General features: G+C 43.5%; 1 long non-coding RNA gene across 1 annotated transcript; it reads left to right on the top strand.

The window, feature by feature from the left end:
* Positions 1 to 702: 702 nt before the first annotated feature.
* Positions 703 to 27,740, top strand: LOC144140867 (uncharacterized). Its single transcript, XR_013316372.1, has 5 exons — positions 703 to 962; positions 20,252 to 20,394; positions 20,478 to 20,563; positions 22,929 to 23,039; positions 27,461 to 27,740. It is a non-coding gene; the product is annotated as an uncharacterized LOC144140867 (long non-coding RNA).
* The last annotated feature ends 228 nt before the right edge of the window (positions 27,741 to 27,968 follow it).

Genomic DNA, 27,968 nt, shown 5'->3' with positions numbered 1-27,968 from the left:
ATCATTGGGATAGGACTTCGACTCTCAGGCGTTTGCACTTTTACCGTTGACGCTTTAACTTTGACTCAGTGGGTTTAGTTTGGCATTCTCCATTTGATGTTGGCGCGCAAGAAAGCTCCGTGTTTCTGCCATCACCGTGGTTAGGGGCAGTGGATTTTACTTTTGATTGTTAACTACAAGTTTAATTCTCAATTGAATAAACAGCACCCGCTGCTCCAGGAAAATGCAGGCAGAGAGGGGAGAACCACGCGATAAATTACAGTGAACAATTTTCAACATTTCCTGTGGCGACCAGCGCGTATGAATGTTTATTTACATTTCCAGTTCGATGTCCTACATTTATACGGAAAAGGCATCCTGGTTTTTAACAGCATATGCAGTAACATTTGCTTATAGTTGATACTACTAGTTTTTCTGAAGTGAAGTATTGCGCCCAGTCAAACCTGTTGAACGTTCCCCGCTCTAGTTTGTCGTACAAAAATAGATTTCAAGTGTTCATCTGTTGATGTTGCCATTTGTCGCAAACTTTGCCAACACTAGAATGCAATAAAGGGCGCCCTCACCTTAAAATTGACTTGTTTGTCAAGTGTCACCGTATGCCGGACCATTGGTTTTATTTTAAAGTCGCAATTTGACCTCGATACTCATATTTTATTGTCTTTCCACAACAAATTAAAGATCAAATGTTCGAAAAGCACTTCACACGAAATACGTAGCTCTGCCCTCAAGAAGCTCGTGTGATGCTGCTTGCCTACAGGTCCATACATGCGCATCTCGCCAACTGGCATTCATAAAAACTCAATATAAATCGCCCGCCCTGAGCAAGAGTACAAGTAATTAGAATGCAACTGGCAAAGCGTTTAATACTGGTTTTCTCTCTGCGCATGACGTTGTGCACTGAGAAACCCGACAAACAACCTAAAGTACCTCCAGATTTTTTTCCTGTGCCAGACCTGAGACAGGTAAGTTTTCACCGCTGTTTATATTTAAAGACATTTTCGTACGTTATGGTGTGGATAAAGTTACTCCACCGAACTTAGTTTGCAACCTATCAGTCAGTTAAATGTTAGTAATTTTGGACAACGTTTTATTCCTTGTAGACGCGCCTTTAGTTTTAAGATTCATACGTGTCCAAGTTATTTTTTTTTACATTTAGCGAGAGTGTAAATGTGGCGCCTTCTTGTTTTCAGTACACGTTATATATAATCAGCATTCACTAAGCCACTAAGCTCTGTTTCTGAACGCTAGAGGCCGTTTCTTTGTCCCTTCACTGTACTGCATGACCACCTCATTGTTCTTTGAGAGAAAACACGCTGTTAAGTACGCGGAGGATAATCTTGCGACACGGGCACCGGCAAGACAGAATGTCATGTCATAGTGACGTAATAAACACAAGTTATAAACGTTTATATCAGGCTGCGTGCCTTGTGAAGGTACGACGATATATATTTGCATTCTTGATGGCGGTTTTGCGCTAATAAACTTGTACATTTATCAGTTGGGTTATTTGGTTCTTATAAAAGAGAGCACAGTTCTGTGACCACAAGATTTGTGCATCCAAACTAAAATGGTCTATACTGGAAATCGGTAGCCCTACCTCGTCCTCGGGCAACCCCTTAGAACAGAGCTGTTGAATTCGCCATCTATGCTTTATGAGAGCTGAAATATGGAGGATAAAGCGAGGGTATCAGTGACGGTTTGATAGGCAGTCTAGTGTACAGATGAGGCCCCTAAATAGGGCCTCCACACACAAGCTCTAATTCATCGTACAGTAATCACCCACTGCCCGACGCACCATGGCAACATCTTGCGCATACTGTGACGAAGTGCCGCTTTATAGGACAAGCCGGGAACAAAAATTGTTATAAACAGTATATGAGTTTGATATACATTCTGATTGTCTCGTTACGAAAACCGCCACTGACTTCTTGCGATGCTGGCCACTAAAACAAAACATAACCTTATCGCCGTTTTTTTTTATTTCCCCGTTAGCCAAAACGTCTTCTATTTGAGGGGAGGGAGGTGTTCCTTTCACAGGTAATACAAAGAACTGTTAATAACTCAAGCAAGGTTGTCGTGCTTAAGTAATTCGAATTTTATAAACAAATGCAGCGACAGCCACGCGATCTTACCTTCAGAATATTGCCTTGCCACCTGAACCCTGAGAAAGTGTATGTGCAGCGAAGCCGTTTGGAAACCGTTTTTTTTCAGGATGATAGGGAAATGAAATATTTTTTTACTTTACGGACATTCAATAAACTTTATGAAAACCGCGCGCCCGCTCATTTGACACACAACATTTTCTGAGGCTTCGTCAGAAATATATCTGTACCCAACTTTCTCAAGTCGTTTCTACAGCAATTTCCAGGGTACCGTCTGCTTCTGACAGGGCATTACTTGGAACACGAATATTGAACTATAACCGGAGTATATTTACAGTACAAGCACAATAAATCAGCCTGGGTGTTAAACACAAACATTTCAAGCGGTCATATCGAAATGTCCTGTGATCGTTGTGACCGCATTATCTTTAAGCAAGCGCCACAGAAGTATACCTTCTCACTGCCTCATCAACTGCATCATTCACGAACAGCGTCACAACCTGAAATTTAACCTCATTTTCTTTCGCTAACCTGAACTGAAAATTGCGTCGCGAGAGCTGTAGAGCGACATTCTTTCAAGACAAGAAACCGTCAACTTTAAAATAACCTTTTTATAACCCCAGAGCTATTGAAATTGATCTTTATACAATCACGTGACAGGGGGAGTGCATTGGATGTGTGAAAAACTTTGAATGTTAAACTTGTGGTCAAATGAAGCCACAAGTTTTTCGTAACATTTAGGGAGCTATTTCCGGAAAATGTTTTCTTGCTTCTCACTTCTGGAGATTTTAGTGTCACATATTCTCAAACACAAACAAAGAACTAGTCTATTTAGAGGCAATATGCCTTTCAATAAAGCGTCGTTACAATACCCGATTTTTAATTCTTGACGAAACTTTATACCTTAATGCATAATTTTGATCTCATACTTTGAATCTCTATTGAGTTTTATGTGGGTTTTTTAATAATGCATAACACAAATGTTTATCAACTAAAGTCTGCAACCTCCAGCTTTATCAGAAAACAGTCCAATGTTTTGATGACTTGCTCTGCAGCCGATACCAAATAGGCAACCTTAAGAACATATTTGAGAAAAGAATTCTAAAGACACGCGTTGCTCAGGGATCCGTGCTTCGTCCTTAATTATTAATAGCATACATCAATTACATCGGATCTAATATTGCCTCAGGAATACGTAGTCACCGACAGTTACGCAAGTTTTAACGAAATAAACGAGCCGGAAGACATTTACGCCTCAGACTTAGAATTGGCGAAATTATCGGTATGGTGCGGCTGGAGGTAATAGAAATTGAAGGTTAAAAAACTCAAACAGAGTAAATTTGATTTCGGTGCAGTTCATCTCCCTGATGCATACGTATAATAAAACCGTAATCGAGGCTGTTTTATCAATATCGGACTTTGGCATAATCTTTAAGGGGCTTTATCCTGGAACGGCCACGTCGAATACATTACGAACAAATCATTCAAGAACTCGGTCTTCTGGAAGGCTGCCTAAAGTGTGCAACCTCCCACACAAAAATTCCGGGGTATACAAGGGTGCTCTGGTTATTATTAGATGACGTATGTACAATTCGGCCCCCTCAGTCGGCAATACAGAGTGATATGCTTTAATAAGGGCAAAAATATTCAGCTAGATTTATCTAGTTCCGCTATTCTCACATTCAGAGCATATAATTACTAAAGCGTAATTTTAACCTTTCAACACTCTACACGCGTTGGAAGTTGTCCGACCAATACATTTATTACAATTTTGATAAGAGTGGCTCGCCATTATCTCGAAGCTTCCTCCACCCGGGTTTTAACGGTGAAGCTATGCTTTGTCGAGCCTTTCATTGGACGAATAACGCAGCCGGAGCGATGTAGAGAGGGCATAAGCTAGCGAGAAGGAGAACAAGCGCCAAGCACACATGCCACAAGGTGAAACAATGATTTTATATAGGCGAAGCTTTTCTAAAATACTAAATATCGTGGCACTGTTTATACATAATAACACTGTTGAACAAAAATAAAACATTACGCATATTTGAGTCAAGGCATAAAAAGTAAATTGTGTTCGCATTGTTCCTTTATTCAAAATATTTATACATTGGTGCTAACTTTTGAGACAGCTAATAAAAATAGTCATGAAAAAAGCAAAAAAGAGCTCCCGGCGCCGCGGGGCAGTACTGCAACTTCAAAAGTAACAAAAGGTTCCAGTAGATGGCTCGAGCAGCGGAACACGGCAAAAATGTATTGGCGCGAGCAGGAATCGAGTGTTGACTCTGATAAGTTCTATGAAACTTATCGTTGCGATCGGGGAACGTCAGGCAGTATCGCTATTAGCATGAGTGTTCGCGACGTTAGGTCAGTGTAGCTGGGATAATTTTTTTTATTGATGGTTACTCTCATTTTTACCTCGCCGCCACGTAAGGATATCGAATTTGAATCCGTAGGTACGACCTGATTTATGACATAAATGTAGCTATGCACTCGATATTGCAATCGAAGCGTACACTTTATATCGACGTTCCTTTTGGAAAGAAGTCTTCCAAAGAAATAAGTGTCCCATTCTGTTTCTGTGATTGAGCACTCTTCACTTCAACATTGTCGCGTTCAATTATTCATTTCGTTTCCAATCTACTTTACTTACTTGGAAGCAGAATATTTTCTTTAGCTACTCTCGACGTTTCAGGTGTACTGAGAAAGAGGTTTGTCTCTCTTTAAACTTATTACATGTTTGCGTTGACTGACTGCTTTGCTTTTAGTTAGTATTACTCCTTATGTACAGCCTTAGGAGCTCAGAGGAGTAAATAAATAAATAAATAAATAAATAAATAAATAAATAAATAAATAAATAAATAAATAAATAAAAATTGCGCCCACCTCCGCGCGAGGGGAACCCTGTGTATATGCGACGCATCGTGGGGTTCACTTGGTGTTTCCGTTGGATTGATTCTGAAATCGCGTGAAACGTGTCGGGAACACGTATGATTATTATGTTTTATGATAATTATTATGTTTTATTGGCCAATCTTGGTCAATTTCTCTAAGTGGTATGCTTGGGGCTTCGCTGTCGCAACGACCTTTACTCCATCACTGTTGCTGTAAGTGGGAGCTTCTTTTCTTTTATTGCAAGTGTTAATCATTGCCCCATCATGCGTTGTACCAGTAACTACTTGACGTAGTTTGAATGACTCAAGGATATCAGGCGCGTTCGTAGCATTTGACTCTGTGTCGGTTTTGTGGCGCAGTGGGAAGAGCAACATGTACCTCGCGTCCCGCCCAGAGGGTCGTGGGATCGAAACCGGGCGCCGCTAACTATTATTTTTTTATAGTGTAGAGGGAGGGGTGTGGACGAGAGAGGGGCATCGGACAGGAGAGTGGATGAGCGGCGGAGAGCGCAGCTCGCGCGGCGAGGAGAATGGGGAAGGGACGGACGACAACAACGCTGACGCTGCATGGACAAGGCGAGTGAATGAGATGCAGTCGCATCTAATAAGGAAAAATTAACTGAATGTCTAACACTTTGTACGGCTGGAAGCCAGAAAGGGCAGGCAAGTAGGAAACAGGCTTCACACCACAAAGCCACGAATTGGCAAAAACACAACTTAAAAAAACAATACGTTTGTGGAAGGCACACTCGGTAGGGTGAGAATCGGCCGCACAAACGCTACACACTTAAAACTCTCTAAATAGACACAGTGGCTAATGTGCGTGAGATGGGGATGATGCTTTCCGTCCCACACCTTATCGCTGACTTTGTAGAACATGGCCCACAAAGATACACTTGTACAGAACTATACAAACTCCACATACCACTTCAACCAGTACATTTCCATTCCTTCGGACTCATAACTGTCTAAGCCTGCCTTGTCGTCTATTTTCATTGTGTTTGTCTTGTACATACGGCTTCCCATGAGCCACAATTATGTTACACCTGTAGTAAAATAACCATTTTCACCTGACGAGATTAATTTGACTCTTTATGTAGGGGCCATATACATCCGCAAACCACGTTTAATCGCATCACATCGTTTCCATTGTTTTGTCCTCATACCGCATTGCTTCGTCCTATCATTATATCACAAGCGCCCGTCGGCCTTTGCTGCCCTCTTCCCACGACACAAAAATTGCTGTGGTTTAACTTCGGTTAAGCCTAGTTGATAGCGATAGCTGCATCGGCCCTGGCTAGGCCCATTGTGAAGGTGTGGTTGAGGCATAGTTCTGCAATGATATACAGACATGTTTGCAATAAATACACTGCTTATTAATCATCTGTTTTCGCCTCACGGAGTTGCAGAAGCATCGCCGCGGTACGAGCGAGCACAGCTGGATGTGGTGGCGACGCCAGGTGGCGACGCCGGTTCTACGCACGTCTCCTTCCCCTCTTCGCCTATTTCTCCCCTGCCATCCACCCTTCCCCGCCATCGGGCCGCCGCTCCGTGCATGGCGCTCCACCAGGTGGCGGCACGGGTCCTGCGGACGTATCCTTTCCCTCCTTGCCTATCTCTAGCCAGAAGGGTTGTAAGCTGGGCTAGCTGGAAACGCATATTCTTTGATGAAACCAGCGCGAACTTGGACAAAGACAAGTGAACTGGAACTTAACTTGTACCGACGTGTGTCTGAGAGAGCATGCATTGTCAATAAAGGGCCCCAATTATTCTTTTTTTCTTCACATTGTACTAAGGGCCGCGGATGTAAACGTAATTTTTCTGGTTCTGACCTTTTATTTAGGCATTGTGAAACAACGACCCCCCAAATTATCTAAGCGTTCCACAGAGCAGATGGACGAGGCAAATGTGTTAACCAAGCAATTGCGTGTCTTCATCCTATAGAGGTAGCATATCTGCGTGCGCCTTGACTGTAGCCGGTTTCTATCCAGTTGCTTTATTACCGTGGCCTTTGTAAACTTGTTTTGCTCATGCGCAGTGCGGTGTCTTTTATTACTTTGCGTTAAGTGTTTATGGCCACCTTTCTTGATATTAAACTTTTTTTTTTAGCCCAGCGGCTGTCCTTGCGTTTCACTTTCTTTGTTTTTGTTTAAGTTCGCACTCGTTTCATCCAATAAGCCTATCTTTCCCCTGACACCTATCCCTCCCCGCCATCGGGCCGCTGCTCCGTGCCGGGCGATTGCGGAAGGGAGTGTGGTTTGATCTGTTGCTCTCAAAGTCAAAACTGGCCACCCCGCGAAGAGCGCCCTACGTAGCGTGGTGTAGCTTTCCCTACAACGACACGCACAAAGACAGAGGTGAATGGACCGCACTTGGTATGTAGGCGGATGTGGGAGGGCGTCCACCACATTAAACGACAAAGACGGCCTTACGCTAAGAGTACGCCGTACAAACGAACCACACAGCCCGTTGTCCACCCGCGCAACACTCATGCAATACTTTGTCTTTTTGCCGTGGGCCTCCAAGTCTTTGCTATTTGGAAGACACGTGCGCCCATGCTTATGCGTAGAAACCATGGGATTAAATTTCCGGCAACATATAGCCTAGTGTTATATAACAGCGCGACATTACCGCTGAGAGTCAAACAGTCGGCCAAGAATATTCTCTCGCACGTGATATCAAAACGGCAGCACCCAGAACGCTTTGGTCGCTTATTGTTATCGCCATAGAGGTCGCAGTGTGCCCTTATCGGGACTTTTGCAAAGGGCACCAAAATATTTTGCGTATTCTGGTCGCGCTGTTTTTTAGTGGAATAACAACATTGGAGATCGACGAATTTTCCATCCACGGAAAAAGCCCTCCGTGGCCCCCGGCAATGGAGAAGACTAAATTTGTTAACATGAACCGTGAGAAGAAAGTATCATATTTTTTTCATATTTCTATGCGTTTCTGGGTCTTCCTTTGCGATATCACATGTTGGCATTCAGAGCACTCGAATATATCATGTGCGTACCGTAAACTCTTTACCGGCCTATAAATATATAATTCTTTTCTCGAATCGCATGTAGCGTTCACCGAAGCCCACTACTGTATACGATTTTAAAGTGATAAAACACTACCCGCTCCGCATTACGTGAGGCCACATTAAGTATGTAGCCTCACCAACAAAATGAATCATAATTGTCTTAACTCAACTCTTATGAGACGACGGTGCGTTTCTTTTCACGACCACATTCACAAGACACGTCGCCTCCCACAGGCAGCTATTCGTACCCAGCATCCATGGCGGTGTCGTCACGTAGCCCTGCTTACATGCCACGTCGGTAAGTTAAAGGCATGAAGGGAGCTAGTCTTATTGTAGCCTAATGAACCGCTCCGGGAATAGAAGGAAACTAATGAAGGTGATCACTGAAGCCTATGTACAGGCGGAGTTATTAAGGCCTTATTGGTCTCATGATATGTTTACCTCGAATGATCCCGGCGTCGGCCGTACTGGCCCAAAATTCAAATAATGCAGGAAGCGCAGAGAAGAACCAGAGCATGCCAGGAGTGTAGAAGAGATGAAAAACGACTACCAATGATTAAAATTGAATAATTAGGGCATTGAAGAACTACCGTGTGTAAGACAGGATTAATGATTATCAAACGAAAATTCAGCAGAATATACGAGAATTATCCACTAAGGCTTAGCTTTCTTATGCCGCTTTTCTTGAGTGGCTGTATTTACAGCCAAATGTTTTTTTTTATTTCAACATTCTGTCCGACCAACTATTTCCATTTACGCTATTATAATGACCATAAGTGGAACATTCGCTAAATCTGAATTATTGTGTAAATGCAGAGCGGTGCACGGTTTTCCGTTTTCCGGACTTTTTTAATATTTTTCGTATTTTCTAGTTCTTCAAACTTTTTCCGAGCACTTATCGCCATTTACATTATTATAGCGACTACATGTGAAACTTTCACGAAATTTGGTATATTGTAGAAATGCAGGGCATTATACGGATCGCCAATTCCCGTACGTAATTAGTTTATATTTTTCTTGTTTTTTTTAATATTAAAAATTTTGTTCGAGAAATAATCTTCATTTACGCTATTTTAACGATTACAGGTGAAACTGTCGCGAAATCTAAATTAGTGTGGAAATGCAAGGTGTTACACGGTTCGCCACTTTTAGTTTTATGTAGTTTTTATTTTTAGTTTTTCCAAACTTCCTGCGGCTGGTTATCTCCATTTACGCTATTAGAGCGATTACAGGTGGAATTCCCGCGATATGGGAATTTTTGTGCACATGCAGGGTGCTACACGGTTCTGGCTGGGGGGGTACTAAGCGAAAAATGCTATGCATTCAAATTGAATAATTAGCGCATTGAATATGTACCGTACATTCTACGATATAATTACGACAGAGAAAAATTGAATAATTGCCCGCAGTGCGTTGTGATTCAGTGAGGAAGCAGTGTTCGCGACTACAAGCATGGCACTAAATCTTGGTACACTTCGTACGCAGAATTCTACACGGATTGCTTCCATTCTGAAATTGTGGAAGTTTTGGCCGTCCCCACTGCTACCGCTACGTTGTTCATGCAACTTTTGATATGGTGACTAACGCTCTCCCAGCCGAATTCGCCTGTGTTTCGAGGGAGTTGGTAAATGTACCATAAGATATGAGAAAACGTTACGACGAAAAATGGAAGTCTGCTAAAGGAAAACCGCTTCTGAAAGCAGAAAACAAAGAGCTGGCTGAGCGCATGAGCGATGTGGAACGATACTCTGGTACCAAAAACGTAGAGTTACAAGGCCTACCATTTTCTGAAGGTGAAAGTTGCCGTTAACTTGTGCAAGACATTGGCAACAAAGGTGACTGCCCCGTCACGGCTGCGGGCATTGATGCCGTGCATCGTGCTCATGCGAAAAACGGTACGCAGAACATAATGGCGCGGTTTTGTTCAAGGACCAAAAAGATTCACATCTCCAGTGAAGTTAGGGAGGCCCGGCTAACAACTGGTGCCATCGGAATTCAATACGGGGCAGATAAACCCATCTACATTTACCAACATCTCAGGCCTCAGATAAAGCTACTATTCCCGCATGTGGTGACAATAGCGCTATCAAGGCAATGGAAACTGATGACATCTGGGTGTTCCGCATTTCTGGCGTGGAACGTCTGATATTGATGCCGTAGTCCCGTGCATGCAGCCTTGAGGATCATTGATTGATTGATTGTGGGGTCTAACGCGCCCACGCAACGCAGGCGATGAGGCGCGCCGTAGTGGAGGGCTCCGGATTAATTTTGACCACCTGGGGGATCTTTAACATGCGCCCAAATCTCGTACCCACGGGCGTTTTTTGCTTTTCGCCTCCATCAGAAAAGCGGCCGCCGCGGCCGGGAACCGAACACGTGACCTCGTGCTCAGCAGCGCAACGCCCTAGCCACTGAGCCACCGCGGCAGGTCTTGAGGATCATTTGTTCTGTTTCTTGCGGCCTCGGTGTATTCACATGCTAACAAGGCAAATCACTGTTTAATGAACAATCCCCGCATTGTCATTTATAGATAACATTCTTTTTTATGGTCACCGCACACTATTAATTGTATGTGTGTCTGAAACGTGGTTGTCGTTCAGGGATAGAAATTTGCACGCTCTCCCAAGGTACGCTTCAGAATAGCGTAACCGGGAAACCATCGTGCAGGAGGGCCTGTTATGCTAATTACATCGTCAATTTCATACAGGCGTGGTAATGAGATCTGATTTAGTAAAAGTTCCATTGCGAATCTGTATGGCCGGAATTTGAGCTCACCGAGTTTCCTGGGAATAATATACCCTATGCAAAATGCGCCCCGCCATCTCACGTCGACTCCGGTAACTAGGTCCGCCATTTTGGTACGGTCGTTTGAAACCGAAACCAATTAGCAAAACATACAAGGCGGGCATTGACCGCTTTTGGTGATGGACTACAATGCCGGAGCATTGCTTCGTGCCGCAGTGCACGCAATGAGGAAATACCGGTCCAAATGGAGAAAAGGTACGTGAAGTTCCACGCTTTTGAACGAACTTTCTGACGCGAACTATGCCGGCGCGAGCAACCTTTGTGACACGCTGGGCGCGGTGCGCTGGGAGCGAATATTTGTCGTTGGTTCGCTAAGCGCGGGATTCCGTAGTCGCTGTCCGGATGAAAAATACAGCTGCGTTGGAGTTCTGTGGTCCAACCTTTGTATTCTAAATGAAGCCTGAGCGTGCGCCACCTATTCATGCGACTGACAGCGGCACTCGACCGGGAAAACAGTACTACACGTTGCCAAAATTAGGCTGTTTCTTTACTCGTCCCTGTCACTCTGCGCCCGCTTCATTTCATTGTAAATGGTACCGCTTAGCCCCTACACGATCCTTTATCTTACCTAGGGCTGTAAACAAACTTTTCTTGCCGCACAACGCAGTCACGGCGCGGTTGAAAATTTCCTCTGTGGCGGGCGCGCACGGTATGGGAGTGTGTTGTTGGTTTCTTTTACGTTGCATTTAGCCGCGTGTCGTTGCAGAAGTGGCGTACACTGTTTTATGATGATCTAACGGTTAAAAATTCGAGCTTTTGCACTTGGTTCCCGATTTGCTGGGCTGAAAGGCTTGTTGTTACGTCAAGTTAACTTGGTGCCCATTGTCATTTCAGCCACGATGTATTTACTGTCGAATATTTTGCGACTAAAATACACACTCACTCCTCTAGTTTGTCACATGCTGCATGCATGCCTCCGACGTAATGATAGTGGCCATTGATGTAAGTAGCTGAGACAATTTTCAAGCTTTATTCAAAAAAAAAAAAAAGAAAACGGCCAGAGTTGCATCAGGCCGCCGTGCATCAGCTTGAGTGCTTTTGCATTTTTTGTATCCACAGTTAAAATCCCAGTAAATTAAACTACTTCGCTGATTTATAGCGCGTGCAGTACAGCAAACTGTGGATATAAATGGAACAAAGGGAAGCATTCGTGCACCCCTGCATGCCGCGGTCTAGTAAACACGACTTTGCCCAGCTTCTGCGTGCTCGCGAGATGACCACGGCCAAATGTCGCATGAATGCTTGCTGGTAGCTCATAGGTGACCCTTCAGGTGCCATGCCAGTCCTTGTTTCTGTCTCTGGGGAGGGGGGGGGGGGTGAGGCCAGCACAACTGGGACAAAAAACCCATTCCCCCCAAGGCTACCAAGTTTTCTCCCAAGCGCTTGCACGGCACTTTGTTGCTGCTCGCATTGCTCCTGTACTCGACGTGCATCGAACAGACGCATTGGCAAGGGAAGAAAGGGGCCATTTTCTCGTGGGCTTCTCCGGTCAATGTCTTGGACACTCGCTGACTTGATGCCCTGCTGTCTCGGACATCCCCACTGTTGTGGCAACTCAGTGCACGCAAGCTCCGGTGGCGCCTCTTAAAACCTTCCGCTTGCAAGAAAGCGAATAGGTGCACAGCAGCCAGGATGTGACTCCATGCTCCACTGCAACCCGCCGGGCACTCGCACGCTGCCTCCACAATCGCCCCACAGTCCGTCTCAAAGGTGAGGCACACAACGTAGGGCCGGCCACTTTTCTTCTGGGAGCGAAAGCAGCTGCTGAGCACATGGATGAGGCCCAACCTGCAAGAACAGAGAGAGTAACAGTAAATAGCACGCAGGGAAGAACATGACTGGTCCGCTGGTAAAGGGACAAAGCAGAAAGAAGTGGCCGCAAGGAACAGACTCAAAATGAGCAGATTTTGTGTCTTGCTTAACACTGTTGCAAGGGCAATAATCTACACCTCAAACAGCAATGATGTCAAAATTGTTTGTCAAGTTCGAGCGTGCAAGTATCTCTGCATGTTTTGTTAATGCATTTTCAAGAGAAGGAAGTTTAACATTTAAAAACCTCACCGTGGGTGATGATACCAGTACCCGCATAATCGTGTTCGTCATAACTTAAGCAAGCAATAATATGATTATCTGGAACTCACTTCCAGAACCTTTCGATATAAAGAGGTAAACATTCGGGCTATACCGATGACCATCGAATTAAAAAAAATGTTGTAGTTCAGTGAGTTCGAGCTAACGAGGTTTTACTGTATTATCTATTCGTGCACACCAAAAACATGCGCTTTAGAAACAAACACAACCACCCCACCGCCAAAAAAGAAGAAAGACACACAAACAGATTTTTGCGGCAGAACATGCGCAATAAATAATGAAAACACATACAAAAAAGAAAATTCAAGGCGTATGTGCGCTTTTGTAGTTGACTTCGCCACAAAGCGCGATTGCTTTGCGGCAAACGCGCGGGCGGACGACCGTCACGGAAAACGGCCGCAACATTTCCGTAAATATCTTCGCCAAAACTTATCCCGCAAATTCGATGTACAGCATTTGAAAATACCTAATCCACCCACTAGCGGTGCGGTCTGGCGATTGTAGCTTTCCTCTTTCAGGGTTACTGCAACAGAGTCGCCACTACGCATTTGTATGGTAAACAACGGCGAACAAAGTGCTATACAAATGCTCATACCGGTTAACTCACGTCAAGTAAAAAACAAAGAAGGATTTACTTACTACTGGTCGCACGTGTTTGTCCGCACCGATGAAGGCGAGCAATGCGCTTCGGTGGCTAGGCGGCATGCCCTGCTCCGCTGCCGCTCGGATGGGTCTTTGGCGCGGCACACCGAGTGGTTGAGTCTTCAGACACAGTCGGCCGCGCAGACAAGTCCTTCGTCCACAATCCGCGGTCGGGAGCCGGAAAACGCCGCCCAGTTTGGGCCATACCGCGTTACCATCACCTACTTTTCCACAGTAAACAATACGAGACTGCCCGATCGGCGCCCGTACCAATATGGCCGACGGTCTCGTTTGCGTCAGTGTTGCTAGATCACCAAGCAATTTCGCATAAGGTCTATTGCAGTACAATAATCGTGTCCATCTACCGTTCATCCTCTTTTTCATATTCAAAAATCCTCTTCACAGTTTTCAACAATTCTCTGCACTTTAATAAATGAACGTCAAATTATTATACTTTTGGGGAATATAAATATACATGCAATATTGATACCAATAGCGCGTCCTGCTCTGAATAGTGCATCCAAGTACAATGCGAATAGTACATATAATACAAATAGTGAATTGAATGCAACCTTGGCCATGCCATGACTTCTCTCATCAATTATCTTATCAGATGCGCTAAAAGTGGCTTATCATCTTTAATTGTCATATCATGTGTAATATAAACTGCAATTTTACTTTTGCTGTTATCGACTACTTATGCTCCGATCATTATGCAGTTTTTCTGTGCCGAGAAGCCCATGTCTCCCGTCCAAAATACCGTCTATACCAAGTCTGTATTTATGTCCACAAAATTTGTGGAACTTATATGTGATACTGACGGGGGTTTTGTGGCGTTAGAAAAGTGCGCGTGAAAAATTATGTTATTTTTGTACTAAACTAAGAGCGCGCGTTAGGCCATGTACATCTACAACCCACATCACAAAGTCGTATAGCTCCCCTCCAAACCCATGGATTACTCCTGGTTTGCTGCATTCCATGTTAGTAAAGAAAATCTCAGAAAAATAAAAGCCCCGCCTTTTATTATTTTTATAAAAAATTAGTTTAAGAAGTTCTCTAGCTTACAATCAATGTTGTTGAAGGGGGCCAAACGGGAATACTACAAAAAAAGAATTTGGAAAAAACGGCAACAACACCAGAAAGTAATGGCAATTATTCAACGAATTTTAAGCAGTGCTGGTCCGCCACATTTATCACATCTAATAGATCGTGATTGTTCTATTAGCGATTCCAGTGAAATTTAAGAGGGTTTCAGTGACAATTTTTGTAATTGTCATAGCTCCCACATTATTCATCCCTTCTCTGTTTTCTCACATCACCCTGAATGTTTTATGTACATTCTAATTCGGCAGTAGAGGTTTATAAATTTACTTCTCTTACAATAACCGGTCCTGGCCAAGGCGATATTATCCTTGTAAGATATAAACTTTTGTCTAAGAACTATCGCCCATTTCGCAGAAATCATAAGTTCTTTAAAGTTGGCTAATTTTCTGATTGTGTGAAAGTTGGTAAAATAATCCCTGCCTAGAAAAAAAGGTGACGTATGTGTATAAAAAACTACCGCCCGGTCTGCATTTTTCCGTTCTTTCGTAAAATAAATAAAACACATTTTCAGGCGAATAATGTCTTATTTTCTGAAATGTAACCTATTTTCTCCCCACCAATTTGGTTTCACAGCAGTCTTCTCTACGGAACAGGCACTTCTAAGTTTTGCTGACGAAATTCAAAACACCATAGACGAAAACGCATTCCTTGAGGCAGTTTCCGTGTGCCTAACTAAGGCCTTTGATAAAATAAACCACCACATTTTATTACATTACCTTAAGGTGCATGGAGCTTCCCTTAGAATTCCTTCGCAATTACTTAACGAACCGTTCGCAAAATGTTTCCATCGAAGGTGCACCTTCCTCTTCTAAAACAATCAACACTGGAGCTCCGCAAGGCGCCATCCTAGGTCCTCTACTGCTCTACTTAACCTTCCAACAGCCTCATATACTCTGATAATCAGCAAAGGTTCAATTCCGACCTGTTAAACGCTAGTGTTGGTGAATGATAAACACTCTCCCATAACACCCAACACAAATACGCTTATATTTTCTTCGCCCTGAATCCCTGTTTAGCGTGCTTTTTAGCTCTCGACAACCGTGTCATCCTCTTGTGCGAAACACCGAAGCTCCTCAGCGCCGTCATGAACAATGATTTCTTAAAAAGGTGCCTTTCGGATACCCTGCTAAAGCCTGGCGTATTTTAATCCACGCAATGTTCGGTCCTTACAGTATGCATATATTCATAGTCATCTTCCGCATAGCATTTCATAGTGGGGAAACACATGCGACGCGTCTAGAAACGCTTCAAATCATTAAAAATCAGACAATCCGACTCATTACCATTGCTCCTTTTCTGTCTCGTTCCTTGCCGCTCTATATTACCCAGACGTGCTTTCTGTAAAGGAATTATTCACTTTAGATCAGGCTTCATTTATGCATCAACTTGCCCATAAACACATATCCATCGAAGTGTTGTCACGAAAGGATCTCACGAACACCATTAACACCCGACTCTTGTCTCGAGACAAGTTCCTGGTGCCAAAAAGTGCGGATAAACTACAGCAAAAAGATCGCAATATTAGGCGGTGTGTCGACATTAAGCAATATACCCGAATATATATATTCAAGTTATAGATTGCTTTCCTTTCGTACACTATTTAAATTATATTTACGGAAAGAAGTACTTGTCCATACAACTGTTTATGTTTTTCCTCTGTATAATTGCTTTTTCGCCTTATCTCTGTGTCAATTCTTATTGAAGCGTCATTGCACGGTTCCTGATTGACGTTTTGTTCGTGCTTGATTGAATTATTATTTAGGGTGTACTAAAACCTACTTATATCCTTGCTGTTTTTCTAATAAAACTACGTTATGTAACGAGGTCCCCAGGAGAGTTCTCACCTTAGGGAACACTTTTGTTTATGTCCTTGTTTATGCCCTTCAAAAAATGGAATAGAATAAAAATTGAACAGTAGTGGTTAGAAAGTGGAATTATTGTGGAACAAATTGAATGACGGTGGATTAAGGTCAATTAGGCTGAATTAGGGTGGATCGAAATAAATGAGGCTGACGTGAATATTGACTAGTTATTGATACTTAGTATTAGCAAGGTGGGATTAGGTTGGGTTAGAATAAGCAAATAAAAAATTAGAGGCAGAAAAAAGGAGGAACAAGGAAGGTATTATTTTGATGAAGAGAGATTGAGGTGGGAGGGAAGCGAATTGAAAATGGGTAATACGGTTAAGGTGGAATTCCAGATTAAGGTGAATTAGAATGACGTAAGGTTGCTGAGAGCCAATTAGAACGGAATAAAGTGATTTAAATGGACGCTGAAAGCAACCAGCAAGTGGAGAAGACAAAAGTTCAATTGCCCCGTAGCCCTCTTAGCGTTTATTCGGCGGCGAAAGATGCTTCGATTGCCGAGAAATTACAAATTCAGAAGCACAGTTCATCCCTCGCGCCATTTCACGACATTTCGCGTGACGTGAAAGGAGGCCGGAAGCGAGGGAGGCAGCGGTGTGTTCTATCTGGAAAACTAAAACATACCGACCAAACCATCGTGAGCGAAGGAGCCACCCGTAGCGCTTTCGGGGCATACGACAAAAGAACCTTCCCGCCCTACAGGTCCGTATTCCTGCTGTTTTGTGAGCCTCAATCTTGGCGTCGCATGGGCTGTGATATGCTGCTTCAACAATGTGAATGCGCCGCGTGGCCCGTTACCTTGCCTTGAAAACATCTAGCGGACAGCGCAAGCACAGGAAGAACGACGTCTAGGGCACTCTTTTGATTTGCAGTTTGAGTCGCTTCGATGCACTCGGCTGGATACGTGGTGCCATCTGCCAGCCCCACTCGTATCCACGACCAATGCCTAGTGTGAAACGAGCCTAAGTACTCCGGTGTACGAGCACCTGAATGGCAGTACGTGAGCAGTTGCGTGCGATTACTATACAGGTTTGCGTGCGCACTTTCACCTCCCGGAAACCCCGAAAGGGCATTTAAATTTATGGCTCAATAGGTAGGCGCACGTAGTGTGGCCTGTTATACGTGCAATTTGAGGTTACAGAGATGGGACCATGCCGAAGGTGCAATAACTATCGCAACCTCAACCAGCGGCGCCGATTGGCAGCTTGCGAGAGGTGGCACGATTTGAATTATACCTGTTCATTTATAATAGCTTATGACTCAAGGAAGTTAACGTGCAAAGAAAGATTTTACATGTTTCTTTCAGAACGTGTGTGCGCGCTTCTCGTTGTGTTGTTCCTCACGGTACTCTTCGCACAGCCGCTCAGTCGCCCTTGACGTTATGGCTGCTGGCCGGCTGATAGCTTCATTTTTTGAATATTGCAAGATTGTGATGGTACTTTCTCAGAAACCTGCATATTCGTTTTGTTGGGACGCCAATCTACCTTTTTGACGAAATTCGGTTTCTGTCTTCATTGTCCCTCTAATATTTTTAACGTAGGGTATTGTGGGATTAAGGTGTATTGGGATAGAACAGGATGAGTTAGGGTAATTCAAGATGGAAAAATAGAATTATCTATATTAGGACAGATTAAAAGTGGGTAATTTAAATAAGAAAGGCAAAATAGCGTGACTGTTGTGTCAGCGTATAGAATTGTGTATAAAAAGTAGCCGCCACAAGAGTACGGCACTCTTTTTCCTTCAAACCCCGTCAGAAGTTTTACGAGACTCTTGCAGCTCTTTTGTTACTTGCAGTGTTGGGTGAATTACACCATGATTGCAATACGGCAACTTTTGTGCGACCTTATCACGCAATTTTCAGGTATATTATCCGTCATAGCAATCTTCGTTTCCATAATTTCACCCATGCAGCGTCGTCACCCCTTTCAACAATCGCTAGCGGCGGATAGGGCCAGTACGGCCGCCAAACAGCCGTGAAATATCTCCGCCGACCATTCCGGTCTGTCGGATGCCCCTAAGAAATAGGATGGACGCGATCCCCCAAACGAGATACGGGAAGCACATTTTAGCACCAAACTCTAACACCTTTACGAAATAACAAACCTTGCTTCTGCTGCTGTTCCCAATTAAGGCACAGAGACCGCACAGATTTCATCGCATGTATTTTTTCCCCATAGTCTTTTGTCGTATATCACAAGCATCTAATTCCAATCAACACGGCGATAATTAGAGTATCTGCCACATCTCCTCCGATGCAGTTGTAGAAATATGTTTTGTTGATTTACTATTGTGCAATGCCGCAAGCAAACACACGCCTTATACATCTCAGTAAAAGCGGCTTCAGAGCGTGCATCAGAGCGATGGTTTTTTTCGGTGATTGGGCTCAACTTTGTCAAGTTTGACAGAATTAACGCGATACATTATGGTAAGGCGTCAAATCTCGATTCTCCCCCGTGACAACGAAACTTAAGTGAGATCGATAACCTCGTCAGTCTTCTAAAAGTTATGATAAGTCAACGTCAGATTGTTGTCCGGCCATTTTAAGAGATAAATGGTGTTTTTCCAGCTTTTTCCCAATCGAATTGCGTAGTAATTGTAACTGCCTAGTGTCTGTAGCAAGTGCCCCAAATATCGCCTCGAATTCTGTGTTCTGCAGAGATAAAACGTCCGACTCAGTCGAGGAGGACTCCGGAATTTCATCACAATGCTTCAAACGCGAAGCAGGAGCGGTAGTAGATTCTATAAAATCCATCAGTCCGTAAGACGGCCGCTGCCCGGAGGCATTCTGTTGCGTCTGTGAATTGCGCGAATCTTAATCTATTACACAGACGGGAGTGTGTTGAAGGATTTTCTGTTGCTTTTCTCATGCATTTCTATACCTCTGTCACCATGCATGTAACCCTCTGCCTATTTTAAGTGCAGATCACTTCATGGGTTCGCCTTGTCATCTTATCCAGCCAACGGTTCCATGCGACTGTCGCAATCAGGCGGCGCAGCGAGATAACCCACCCAAGTAGGGCCTTCGATCCCGGGGTCAGGGAGTCACGCTGAGGCCTCGAAAACCACACGGTTATACAGTCATAGACGTTCAAACTTCGCAAACCGCTGGTGCTTGTCATACATCTCCCCGTTATTTAGCGGAAAGCAAACTCCAGTTACATTTAAGTCAAATTCTGTGTATATAACCGGCAGCCTCCGCGTTCCCTTAGTTAGGAACGCTCGTTGTGTTGGTTCGTACAATAGTAAAAAAAGGCGCCGCGCAAGAAAGAAATGGCGCGTTCGAAATGACTCAGAAAGGCTCCAGCCGCGCAAGAAAAAAATTACGTTTTCGAAATGACGGAAAAAAGCTCCAGCATACGGAATATAAAGCAAGCGCGAAAAGAACAGAACTTCCACTGGCGCAGTTTCAGACAGCGGGTGCGCGGGCACTGCGAAGGCGGGAAATTAGAAATGCAGCCGTGAGCGGATAACAGCGCTGCAGCCCATTATGGCGAATCGCTGCTCTGCACTGCGACAGCTTTCACATTAAGTAGAACGGGTTTAAGTTTTGCTCTTCCCCTTCTCTCGCACAGGTTAGCAGGCCAGAAGCTATAAAATCGGGCTGACCTAGCATTGTTTCTTTTAATTCAGTAAAATAACCCCTGTCTCTAATTATATCTCATTCTTTCTCTATCCATATATCCATTTTTATGACATATTTAAATAAATACTTCTCTTATTTTTCAGCTTTATAATACCACGAAACCTATTTGGACGGTTATTGGGCAATACAATGAATCGGAGTTCCCTAAGCATGACTGCAAATATGATGAAGCATTGTACGAAACTTATGGCGAGGTTGTTTACGTAAGAACCCAACATGTAAATGGGTGAGAAGTTTGAGAATTATTTACAAAGCAATAGCGCTGTTATTTTAATATTAATGAAATGTATGCTTATTTTTTTCCGCCAGACGACCAGTAACGAAGAACCTCAAAGGAGTATTCCTTGATCTTGAATGGCGGTACGAACCAACAGTAATGCAGGTTCATAATTCAAGTACGTAAGCATGATCTAGGTTTACGATCCAGTTGGAACCTCGCAAATCCCTGGGCTGCTATAATGAGAACCGCACAAACGGGGCTTATGATCGACACACTTTATTTGCTTAGGAAGCGCATGAGTAATGGATTTCTTGGTGCACGTTCAAGAAAATTCGGTGTCTTTCCACTCTCTGAAGAAGGATTACAAGGGGAGCTGGGTGAAGTCGAAAGAGCGCACGAACACAAAATCACGTTTTTCTGTAATTTGCGATTTGTCATACTTCCTACCTAATTAGCAGAATTAAACTTGCCAATACTCGACCTTTAATCTAACGGACAAAAATGCGGCTGTCCGTTGCCTTCCCGCGTCGTAGGCTCCTTACTGCGTACGTAACACAGAAACCCAAGCTACGCGACCAATAGGGACGTGAGGCCGCACGTGGCTGTGAGAGGACCCATTTGAAATCTCCAAGCATATTTAGGGCATGTTATCGTTAATGGAACGAAGCATGGCTGCTGCTGCATACCAGCCGCTCATTCTCCTCTTTGTACCTCCCGATCTCAAGCACGCACATTAGGATACCGGTGATGTCCTAGTGGTTAACAGCGAAAGGCACCGGCGAAAAGTTCGCTTCGAAGCCCTTTAAGCTGGACAATACAAAAACTAACAAAAGCGTCTTACCGGGAGCCCTGGGAAGGAAACACAAAAAACTAGCGTTTGAGTCCGACAAAGTTCCGGTCCACGCCGATTTATCCGCGCATCCTATATGAGAAGAGCGAGGCACGTACGTCTTCGCTGTCAGAAGAACGTTTTGCGGTCGTCAGCTCGCCGAAAAATAGCGGTTGCACAACATTAATCAGTGGGCGGCTGGGCAAACGAAAGTGAGGTAAAGGAGTGGTCTTCAAATCTTCCTTGAAAGAAAAGAAAGGAAAGAAACGATGAGAACTGCGTGAAGAGAATTAGTGTTTTCATGACTCATATTTATTGCTTTACATACGTAATTATGCAGCCAAGTGCCGAAGCCGACACACCACCCTTTAAATCTGTCAACAGAACCCGTTCTCAGCATTTGTGTGTATGCAAAAATTGCGCACGCTGAATGTATTAACTCGTTTGCGACAAACGTGCCCAATACGTTGTCCATCCCGGTTAACTCAAGCTGTTGAGCGTCTCACATATTCAGTGAGTAAAAGCGTACCCGCAGATGGCAAGTTAATGTAAAGTTCAAAGCGTGTACGCTGAATCACTGCGGAAATGTTTTCGTAATTGTGGTGAACGCCCGCTTGACATTCGAATTTCACGTTCTTACTACATACGAACAACACCGAGAAGTTTCCATGACCCCAAATTCCGTTGGGGCCAAGAGATTTACGGTGGCAGATCATAATATTTTTCCCTGCTCCGTGCGAGTACCCCTAACAAATACACTGGTGCGACACCCACTAATCATAATTCCTACTTCCCGCAATCTTGCTCTTTCTTATTCCAGAAACGTCATCTCTGCATGCAAGTTTCTAGTAAAAAAGCGCAGTAACATTCATTACCACAAAACATTACCCTTGGTGGTATTATAAGTGATCCTTTCTTCGTTAGACCAAAATAGAAAGTAACGAGAACCAACGCAGTCGCATTACCTGCAGAATTTTTATTTTCTGGGTCTGATTGCGACATTCGTTCTGAGAAATGTAAACATGTGAATTTCCCCTAAGAAGTTCAGATGCCAAATATTGATGCATAAGACAAGACATGCGGTGTAATTGAAAAGTTTGTACGTTTTTTAGCCTTACAAATACTGCTTTGAATTACTTAGTTCAACTTCTAAAATAGTCAAAAACTTGTAATGCACCACTTTGAGAAACGGTATAACCGGTGAACAACATGGCCAAAATTTGGCGGGGTCTCGCATTCCTCTTTCAACCATGATTCTGATTCACCTAATCTAGAACTCACCTTTCTTCATCAGCGTGTTTATATGTGTGGCTGGAGTTCTTGGGTAAGGACTTGGCCGGGTGAGCTTTGCCCTTGCTGAGCTTGCATTTAAAGTTGGGCCCTTTTGTAGGGATGTCAGAAAATACGTGTTTTTATATTCATGTGATGTATATTAAGCGGCAACGTATAGCTGCCATAAAACTACCTGTATATGCTCCGCTAATATTTGATTACACCACCAATTGAGAAAACGATGTTTGCTTCTGAAATCGACAAGAGAAAGTGTACGCAATATTCCGCGCATTGTCTAGATTAAGCTGTCGGCCTCTTGAAGCAAAATAACACGTTGTGAATTTTCGTTTGATGAAAAGAAACTGTACAATGATGTGACAAAGTTCCAACCAGGCTGCACTTCACAGACGTTTTCCTGAAGCTTATTGTATTTTTACAGTTAACAACGACGCGCACACTGAAAAAATTGTATATGCAGATGAAAAGAAAAAATGTGGCATAGTATTGACATCTACAAGACTAATACCCCAAGGGCAGAAATATTTTCACAGTAAGTACGCGTGTATTCTTCCAAAGAATATTTTTATTTAAGTGTTCTCGTGCGGTAGTGTGCTTTGCGAAGATGTGCTCCTGCAGTGGTTGGAGATGGTTTCTTCCTTCGTGGCAAATATTGAGAAACTGAAAAAGGAGCCTGCGGAAATGATGGGGGACAGCAAGCAGAGATGAAAAAATAACAAAAAAAGGAAGAAGGCGAAGACAGCAACACGTCGACTTAGGTTCGACAATTTTTCCGACCTCCTAAATCGTCATATCTTTCTACAGTGGTATTTAATTAGATAAGAACGTTTTTCAACCCCTGATCACTCTCCGATACATTGATGAGATATGTGCCCTGCAGGAAACAACCACTACTACGACAGACACTCAGGGCCTATTCTGCGGACCGGACAAGCGAATAAGGTTCAGCTTTATTCTGCAATCCAGGGAACAGGCTTATGTGGCGTTTTGAGCTGCTGCTTCGAGTGCTCCGCTCGTCGGCTTCCGTTGCGCAGTGATAGAGCCTTGGGCTTTTGAAGCTAACGCCCTTTGTTTGAGTTCCGGCAGTTATTTTATTCTTTCCGAGTTATTTCATTAATTTAACCAGGTCTGGTAGGTCAATTCTCCGCATTCTTTATATAAAGAACTGTGAATTGGTATCTTTTAGCCTGCTTTAGATGAATAAGGATCAACTATGCCGCGGTAGGGTCCACATAATAAGCCTGAACATTACCCTGTGGTATGGTCCGCAGAATGATGCTGCACTTTGTGCTGTGTTCGTTATCATCGTCCACAGGTACACATATTAGGCATTCCCGACAAATACATCAACACCAACTCCGACAACCACAAAAGCGATGACAGCAATGAGAAGAACGACAATGACGACGCCGACGACAGAGCAGACCACTCACAAGAAAAAGAAAATCTCCCTTTATCTTTTATCGTTATTCTTTCCCTAGGTGCTTCCGTCCTAGGCTATTGCCACAGAGATGTTGTGATCGCCTTTCACTCCGTTGTTGCAGCGACAGGCCGGATGCTCTGCTAGACAGCTATGTCTTCATTTGCAATTTTTTTTCCTGACTATCCTGTTCTGTCCAAAGATTTGCTTTTCCTTCTCTCAATATTTTTTTCGTACTTCACATTTTTTCTTCTCTCTCTCCCTAAATTAAACCGGGTCACAGCCTAATCATTACAGGCAGCTTCTTGGGATATATTGGGATTCTTTCTTAGAGATATTTGAGTTTATTTTTGTTCATACTGCACAAATTCCTTGCTCTCTGAGACACTGGCGATAACCATCTACTACCTGTTTTACTTAGGTGACTCAACAATGGTGCCATAGTTAGTTACAAGGGTCGAGCCACTTTGGTGTAATGGCAACAGTTGCAAGCACACCTTGCGTTGGTCTGCCAAGCATTCAACCGCCGACCGGTTGCTGAGATAACTTCATGGCGCAGGCGTGGCGCTGGCAGAATTAACGCAATTTTGCTTTTGTCTCGGGCGTTCTATTATTGTCTGTCACCCTTTCCTTAAGAGGGTGCACTGTCAAGCAGGTGTGGAGTTTGTACTCGAGCGAGGAGACAACCCCACCAAACCTACAGGTGGCCGACCTATGGTCGGCTTTCGCCGACAAGAGCAGAGAGAAGGAGCGAAAGCCTCGGACGAAAACAACAACCAAGAGTGACATATCTGAATAGGCAATGTACTGTAGAGTCACGAGGACCTAAATCATTAACGAGAGTTAACTAAAACGCTACTACAAACCTGAGAGTAGAACGTTTCAGATTTATTCAATCAAATAGATTTTACAACAACGGTTACAGAGTAGAATAGTTAAAAAGAAAACAATTCGATGCATATACAAGGAACGAAAATCCCACAATATTGAGCGACCGGGCCAGATCATCCACCGTTGTCAAATGCTATTCGGCTACCTATGAAGCGTTGCTTCGGTGTACGCCTTATCTTCCTATGAGGATCACGGGGATTCATGACCCCAAAGCACACCAGAATATTCCGAGACGCTGGTCGCCGATGACGATGCACGTCCGGGCAGAAGTCATCCTTACATCACGACATTACAACGCCATTGGTTGCCTGTGTGCGGTCACCGCTTTTATACCCACGCTAACGGGGCCAAAAAGAACAAAACACAAAGTGCCTAGCGCTGTTGACTGGCATATTCCCCTTCTCGAAGCGGTTGGATGCTGTTAACATTACGCGGCTTCCACGCCAATCTCAAATCTCCTTATGGTCACGAAGGGGTGGATGTTTGTTAGCCCTTTAGGGGCGCGGCTTTTTGTCGTAGCTCGTCCGCGGTCACGCTTGCTAGCCTCTGCAGTCACGCGGCGTAAAGCACCAAAGCAGAGTCCGGCGCAGTCACACACCCAAACATAGGCTCGGAAAAGCTACCCACTTGTCCCTCGAAGTGGCCATCAAACAAAAAGTTAAAAGGACAGCTGAAACGGAGGGTTCATACATTGAGGAACTGTATAAACTTCCAAAATCGCTGGGAATAGTCATACATGTCCATATTATTTAGCGCAAAACATTTGCTGGTACATTTCGAGCGTGACGTGGCTAACAGGCTTAAGGAGGGCAGAGCAACGCCATTCTCATCCAACGTCATCCTGTGGGTGACGGCTGTGGATGTTCACCTTGCAACATCATGTTGGGCCTATTTTTGTCGTGCTGTAGCACGGCTGCGTCACCTGGTTCCTCTGCTGCACATCAACCTTTAGCTGAGAGGGCGTCACTAACGGAGAGGGCGTCCGCAAGCTTCGCCAATAAGCGTTTTACTTTTGCTAAACTTCACGAACAATATTCATCATCTTCAGAGAAATTGGCTTTCCTGGGTGGCGTATTCGCGTTACAGACGCCATCAGTGAGAACACTAAGGCTTCGCTCTAAAAAGGTCGTTAACTTTTATCATTTAGCAAAGATTCTGGACGCTTCCAGCAAGTTAAGCGCAGCTAGAGCTGATGAAAGCATGGCTAACTTAGGGTTATGACAGAGGAAAGACCAAAATTAAGGAGGATGACAAAGCCAAACAGAGGAATAAAACTGAACCAAAAAAATTAAATTGAATTAAACGAAATAAATCAATTAAAGTGAATGAAAGTAAATTAGGAATGAAATTAAGATGAAAGGGGCTACTGGGAATTGCAAGAAAAGAAAGTGAACTTAGAGGAAGTAAGTGATAGAGAGGGAACAACAGAGTGAAATAAGGTATACCAAAGGAAATTACGAGGAGTAAGAAGAAGTAGTGTGCAATAAAGTTGGCGACTTGGGAAATTCGGGAAATCAAAAAATCGAAATAGCACAAAAGGCAGGAATTATGGGAATCAATGTGATTAAAAATTTAGGATGAATGAGTAAATGATTGAAGTGGATGGCTCGGTGATATAAGGGAATGACTTAGCAAATTATTCGGAGGGGTAAGTTTATTGTTTCAATTGATTAGGTCAACTATTTCTCTGGCAGTTAATTACGTAGATAATTAGGGGAGCTCATTCAAATGTCAAAATGTGCATGAGAGAGCAAATTTGTCTGGACGCCACTTCGAGCGTTGCAGGCAAAGTGGAAGAAGCGTAGGTCTGCACAGGACTTGCGCAAGGAAACCAGACGACGTCAAACCAGTTGAATGATGTGTCGGACTGTCGTGAAATGCGAGTGAGGCTCCTGCTGCGCAGTCGTCTCGACATTAGATACCGTCTAATTTTTTTTCAGGAATGAATAAAGCCCTCGTGTGGGTTTCCTTGTGTTAATAAATTCTAATATAATTTATTCCGTTTCCACTCTGATCTTCGGCTTTGCCTCTTCATTTTAGGATCACGTTTAACAGTTTAGCTGAAACAACTTGTCTCTATTGGTTAACGGTCACGGTTTTACCATAAAAGCCAGAAATCTTTCCGGAATTCAAACTTATCGGCAATTATGCATCAGGTAATCCGCGAAATTGCCATCTGATATTCAGCAGAAGTAACTACAACGACTTTCAGTGCCCGCGCCAAATTTGAAAAATTGTATGTACAAGATTTCAATACACATGCTTTGCTTAGCCTATTAACCGCCATTAATAAACAGTAATTATCTATGCTCTACTTCTAGTTCGCTGTGGAAGCATACACAGCGTAAAGAAGGGCGACGTTGAAAGTTCAGGATTAAAACCAGGCAGTGTTTTACCAAACCCATATCATTATCCCGACGGGACAATTTAATTCATTCACCGCTGCTCAGTGTGGTATATGTACTTGAGGCTATTTCACGTATGAACGTGTTCACAATAAATCTTAAAAGGACGAACGACTGCACACTAAATGAAACGAATGAGCAGCCACATTGTGTATCCCTGCTGCTCTAATACATGAACATCTAATGAATCGCAATCCGCGTGCAATTAACGATAGTGATATATTTCTCTTTTTCCAGATAGACAATATCCATACAGTGCCTGTGAACTGCGTTTAAGAGGAAACAAAAAAGGGCCTATAGACACAAACAACTGCTTGAATGCTTTTCACAAAATTTGTGTTCGTGGTCCGCAAGAACAAGTCTTCAATGACAGGATTTGCGCAACTTGAAATCGTTTCAGTTTACGAACTAATTAATAGACGTAACGAAGCGACAGCTATGGTTACGCTACTGAAAGCGAAACCATTAAAATCACGTATTATTTTCAAACGAAATAATAAACAATAATTGTTCTGCGTTTCTAGTCCTTTATTCATGAATATAGTTTGCAAGTGTTGATAAAATTTATGGCTTTAAGAATTAGAGCTCCGGTGTGTTAAGAGAATATCCATTGAAATAAATTGTACGTACGATGTAAGTTTAGTCAGTATATATTATTGTTTTGAGTCGAGGAGCTGGTGTCAGAAAACCCCCTCAATTGGATTGCGCTTTGTGCGCGAAGCTTAGGATCAGTTCCTTTCAGAAA

This window comes from Haemaphysalis longicornis, unplaced genomic scaffold, assembly GCF_048455015.1.
Source record: "Haemaphysalis longicornis isolate Haplotype H1 unplaced genomic scaffold, Haemaphysalis longicornis Haplotype H1 scaffold_53, whole genome shotgun sequence".
Taxonomy (NCBI): Eukaryota; Metazoa; Arthropoda; class Arachnida; order Ixodida; family Ixodidae; genus Haemaphysalis; species Haemaphysalis longicornis.
This window is presented reverse-complemented; position numbering and strand designations above follow the sequence as displayed.